Source organism: Leptopilina heterotoma, unplaced genomic scaffold (genome assembly GCF_015476425.1).
Source record: "Leptopilina heterotoma isolate Lh14 unplaced genomic scaffold, ASM1547642v1 Lhet_108, whole genome shotgun sequence".
Taxonomy (NCBI): domain Eukaryota; kingdom Metazoa; phylum Arthropoda; class Insecta; order Hymenoptera; family Figitidae; genus Leptopilina; species Leptopilina heterotoma.
Genome location: NW_025110825.1, coordinates 1205734 through 1212145, shown reverse-complemented (window position 1 = coordinate 1212145; position 6412 = coordinate 1205734).

Sequence of the window (6412 nt, the reverse complement as noted above, 5' to 3'; positions counted from 1 at the left end):
TCTCTATTATATAATAAAATAATTTTTAATATAAAATATTATTTCTCATATAATAAATTACTATATATGCCTTCGATAAATCCAAATCTATATGCAAATTGCCAAAAAGGCATTTTGAAATTTTTAAAGCCAATTTACTGGCTCGTAATTTTTTTTACATTCTGAAATATCCCTGGCAAAAGTAGGGTGGTTTACTTCAGTTCTTGTCGTTGCGGTAAATAGACCAAAAATTCTATCCAGCATGCTTTGAATACCGGACTTGGAAAATGTTTAGTTCCGTAACAAAAGGGAAAAAATGCACATATTACATTTGAAAATGTCATTCTTTGATTCTCTGACTTTGCATTCTTTTTTTTTCGTTTATATATAAACACACGATTCAGAACATATACGATACGTTTGTATGAATTTTTTCTACATGACAAAATAATATTTTATTGTATTTCCACATAAAAAATTCAACTCTTTTCTGTAATACATAAATCTAGAAAATATTTTATTACTAATTTTTGAAATTCGTATTTTTTTTGTAAATTAATTGAAATTAAACAATACATAGTTTACAGACTTTATACTCAATAATTATTTTTGAAAAATTAGTAAAAAGAAGTAAAAAAAAACTTTAAGACTGAAAAAAGTAGTAAAAAAGTGGCTATCGAGAAATTAAATTTGACGACTCAAAAAAATAAAAATTAAAAATTTGAATATTATTACAGTTTTACAAGAATTAAAATTATCAAAGATTTCAATATGAAAATCCTTTGAAATTTAATTACTTTTAAAAATTCACATTATAACGCTTCTAATATTCAATTATCTAAAATTTTAACTGAAATTCAATTTTAATTTTTAAATCAATTCTTATTAGAAAGTTCTACGAGAATTTAAATTATTTAAGTACAAAAAAAATAATTTATTGAATTATTGAATATTTTTTTTAATTAAATTCTTACGAAGAGCTTTATCGACAATTTTAAAAATATCTGAAATGTGACGAAGAATTTTTTTCTGAAAATCGTTGAAAACAATTAAATTCTTTAAAGAAATTTGAATAAAAATATAACGAAAATAACTATTAAATTCTATGATAAACAAATTATATCACATTTTTTTTTAAATAATTGAATTCCTTTGAAGAATTTTAATAAAATTTTTAAGAATAATTGCATCTTTTGAAAAATTTTGTAAAAATTTGTTTTTGTAATAATTAAATTTCTGCGAAAATTTTAATATTTATGAAAATAAGAATTATAATTTTACAATCAAGTAGTAAAAAAAGTAGTAGCTGTAAGTAGTATAAAAACTTTTCTGTCAGACACGAGATTTAATGCTTGTAACTTGTTTCTAAGTAGTAAAAACAAGTTTTAGCCAGACAACATATTTTCAGTGATTTTGTCAGACGAAAAGTTTTAAATTCGGAATCAGTAGTAAAAAGGATTTTAGTCAGGCAAAAGAGTAGAATTAGATAATCGTGTACGAAAAATTATTTTCAAAAAACTTTCTGTTTCTTTTTAGTAGTAAAAGAAATTTTTAATTTTCAGTAGTAAAAGAAAGTTTCAACAGAATTTAGAAATTTATTTTAAATTAATTTTAGTAGTATAAGACAAGTTGTGGTCAGACAAATCTTGTCAACAATTTTAAGTTCACAGTAGTAAAGGTACGTTTCAATCAGACAGTTTTTATAAAATTATAATTTTATAATGAGTAGTAAAAAAAATTTGCAATCTGACTCTCAGTTTTAAGTTTGCAAGTTTATTATAAGTAGTAAAAAGAGTTTTAGTCAGACAAGGAAATTTTTTAAAAATTGGAGAATTTTTTCAGACAAAAAATTTTTAAATTACGAATTAGTAGTAAAAAGAGTTTTAGTCAGACAAAATTATTTCAGTAGTATAAAAAATCTTGTCAGACAAAATATTTTCAAAATATTTTGAAATCATTTTCGGTTTCTTTTTAGAAGGAAAATTTTTTTCCAATTTTCAGTAGCCAAAATTTTATTAGCAGTAGTAGTAAAAAGGGTTTTAGTCAGGTGAAGAAAAATGCAGTACTATTAAAGAATACTGTCAAACAGAATATTTTTAAAAATATTAAAAGAAAATTTTTTATGTAAGTTTATAATCAGTAGTAAAGAAACTGTTTCGTTAGACAAAATTTATTTCAGTAGTATAAGACAAATTTTTATCCAACAAATCGTATCAAAAAAATTGTAAATACAGCACAGTAGTAAAAGAACGTTCCAGTCAGACAGTTTTTAAAAAATTATAATTTTATTTTCAGTAGTAAAAAAATGGGCAGTCAGACTCAAAATTTGAAGTTTGCAAGTTTGTGATAAGTAGTAAAAAGGATTTTAGTCAGACAAGGAAATTTTACTAGTATTGGGGAATTTTTTCTTACAAGAAGTTTAAATTTCCGAATTAGTAGTAAAAACGGTTTTAGTCAGACAAGGAAATTTCAGTAGTATTGAAGAATTTGATCAGACAAAATATTTACAATTCATTCTCAGTTTCTTTTCAGTAGTAAATTTGTTTTCAATTTTCAGTAGTAAAAAATTTTTTTTGTCAGACGAAATAATTTTAGTAGTATAGGACAATTTTTTAACTCAGAAATCGTATCAAAATTTGTTATTTTAGCGCAGTAGTGAAGGTACGTTATAATCAAAAAATGTATTTAAAAAATTATAATTTTATCATTAGTAAAAAAACTACTGTTGACAGAAAACATTTTTCACTTATTTTTTGTTTGTAAGTTTAGAATAAGTAGTAAAAAGTAGTTTTAGTCAGACACAAATTTTTGCAAAAAATATTATAGAATTCTTTTTGACAGAATGTTTCCAAAAGTTTTCAATTTTGACTCAGTAGAAAAGAAAAGCATTTGGTAAAATATTTATTTCTCTTGGCTTTTTAGTATAAAAGAATGAAAAATACTAAAAAATAAAAAAAAAATAAAATAACTACAAAGTTAAAAAATTTTTTTAAATTATTAATTTTTGATCCCATTAAACCAGGAATCGAAAGTGCACTGTTTCTATTAAATAGAGAGAGAGGATCATCTCACACGTGTAGAAAATCGATTTACATATTTCTTTGGAGCTTTACAAGAGATAGAAATTATGCAAGTGATGTGTATATGATGATGTGAACAAGAACAGAGAGAGGAATGAAATATTAAGTACCGGAAAGCAGATTCCATTATCAGATAATGTGGAAGAAAAGTAACAATGAGAGGTACGAAAAGCTTCTTTCGTATATGGCATTAGATGGTTTTTGATGCGCGCGTTCATTTCTTTTTATAAAAAAAAATTAACATTCTTTTTTCGAATCTGTTCATCCCGTATCGTGTCAAAAATAATCAACTTTACTAATATAATAATTAATTTAGTCTCATGTCAGATGCATTTATGGCAGAGAATAATAATCTCCCCTCTTTTCTATTTTTATCATTTTAATTCTCTTTTCATTATTCTAATCCTCTTATTCTATTATTCTAATCCTCCTTATTACTTTTTCTTTAGAAAATGATTTATTACAGAAGTCACTTTTGTAAATGATATTTAATTTTTCTTCTGGATTATAATTTAAAATTCGAGCTGTCATCATTTTATTTATTTTTATCATTTTATTTTGTTTTCCTTATTTTGTCTTTTATAATTTTTATTGTTCTTTGATTTTTGGCTTTTTTATTTTATTGTTTTTTTTCTTTTTTCTTTTTTTCTGTTGTTTTTTTCTTTTTATTGCTTCATTTTGTATTATTTATACAATTTTTAATTGTTTTACTGTTTTTTTTACTGTCTTATGTTTTTGTTCTTATTGTTCTGTCTTTATTATTTTATTGTTTTTTATTGTTTCACTTTTTATTATTTTTTAAATAGTTTTCTTGATTTTTTACTGCTGTATGTATCTGTTCTCTTTATTCTATCTTCTTATTATTTTATTATTTTTTTATTGCTTTTGTTTTTTCTTTTTTTGTATTGTTTTTTGCTTCTTATTGCTTCATTTTGTATTATTTTTATTTTTCATTGTTTTACTGTTTTTTTATTGTCTATTGTTTTTATTTTTATTGTTCTGCTTTTTTATTATTTTTTTGTTTTATATTGTTTTGTTTTTTATTATTTTACTATTTTTTTCTTATTTTTCTATAGCTTTTCTTTTTTATTGTTTCATTTTTTATTTATTCTTTTTCTAATTTTTTTTTTATTTTTTATTTGTTTTCTAATTTTTTTTTTACTATTTATTTGTTTTTTAATTTTTTACTGTTGGTTCGTTTTCTAATTTTTTTTTACTATTTATTCGTTTTCTAATTTTTTTACTATTTATTCTTTTTCTAATTTTTTTCTTTATTATTAATTCTTTTTTAAATTATTCTCTTATTAATTTCCCTCCTAATTACTTTTTCATAATTATTTATTTCTTATCATTCTTTTTGTATTTTTTTTAATGCACATTCGATACAAAGATGCAATTTTCAATTGTGTTATTTGTAAACGAGAAAAAAAGCATTACTTTCCTTTTTAAAATGATAAGTTTCGAGACGAGATAATTGGCTATTAAATGAATGGAGGAAGAGAGGGTGAAATGTATTTAATATTGAAAGAAGCTAAAAATAAGATTAAAAAAACACGCAAATGGAGTTTTTGACGCTTTACACTTAATAGAATGCGCAGCATTTTTTTTTTTTTATTTCCAGAGATGAAGCACGTAATCTACTTTTTGTGTTTCAAGTGCAGAGTTTTTTGTTTTTTTGAATTTTTTTTTTTCCTTTACTTTTTTACTTTTTACATCAGTGCCGGATTCAGCTTTTTCATCGCTCAACAAAAAGTGTGTATGAGAGTCGTAAAGATTTTTCCTCCCCGCATATTTTAAAATGCAGTGACAACAATTGCATTTAATATATTATTCTTTTAGGCGTTTGTTATTGAAGCAGACATTGTAAAGAAGCTTAAAATACAAAAAAAGGGAATTGTATGAAGAATATGCGAAAAAAAATACCCAGTGATCATTGCGCCATAAAAAGGGGAAATTTTTTTTTCTTCTCCAAAAAATAATATCATTATTATGAATATATACTGTTTGTTTTTAATATGATTATTACTATGATTATTACTATGATTTTTACTATGATTTTTACTATGATTTTTACTTTGATTTTTACAATTATTTTTATTATGATTTTTGTTGTAATTTTTATTATGATAATTTTTCAACTATACTTATTTTGTTGTTAAATAACTTTACTTGTAAAAGAATTTTTTACTATTCAATTTTACACTGTTCGATTTTTTTCTTTCTTACCAGCATTGAAATGGGGTTGTAAAAATATTTTAAATGTATATTTCAATGACTGGATTTTTACGAGCCCATTTCCTGTGTTAGTTTTACATGCGCGCATAGTACCATAAGTACTTGAAAAGAAGAAAAGTCTCTTTAAAAAAGAATTATTGTCGCGAATTCTTCAACATTAATATTATATTAAAATTACTCTTCGATATCAATTTCTCATTAAAACTATATGAATTTTTTCCTATAAATTTTACTTTGGAATTTTTTATTTAAAACATAATAATAATATTAATAAGAATAAAAATAAAATTAATAATAAAAAAATAAAATTTATAATAATAATAATAATAATAATAATATAATAATAATAATGCTGAATCGTGAGCAATAAGTGAGATTCAAATATTATTCAAAATATTCATGAAAAACATGAAATGAATAATGAATTTTGTACGTTCTAAATTTTAGACTAATATTAATAGGGCATATAATTTAAGCAAAATATTTATGATTCACGATTTATTATAGAAATAATGATAACAAGAATAAAAATAATAATAATAATAAATAATTATGATAATAAAGTAGGGCTTACTGCAAAATTAAACATGGTAAAGAAAACATTATTTTGATAGTAATTTCGTTTAATCCATGATATACAATAATAATAATAATAATAATAATAATAATTTTTTAATAAACAATTTTTACTATTTCTAAAAAATATTACAAAGAAAATTGCAACAAATTTTTAAAATATTGAACAATAATTAAAAATTTGTGATTTTTTGTTTTTACTCTACAAAATAATTAAAAGTAATAATGATTCATACTAATTGTAATTTAATAATTTTTTAATTATAATATTAATAACAAATGAAATAATTATTTATTTACATAATTAATAATTATTGACTAGTACAATAATTATGATAAGAAAGTAATTACTAACTATTTCTTTTGTTGTTATTATTATTAACGAAAGTGATTAGTAATTTTAAATTATTAATAGTAAGAAATAAATGTTCATTTACGTAAGTTCTGATTATTTGCTAGTACAATAATTATGATAAGTAAATATTTATTATTTAGGTACTAAAATAATTATTATTCACTGTAATAAAGATAATTTAATTATA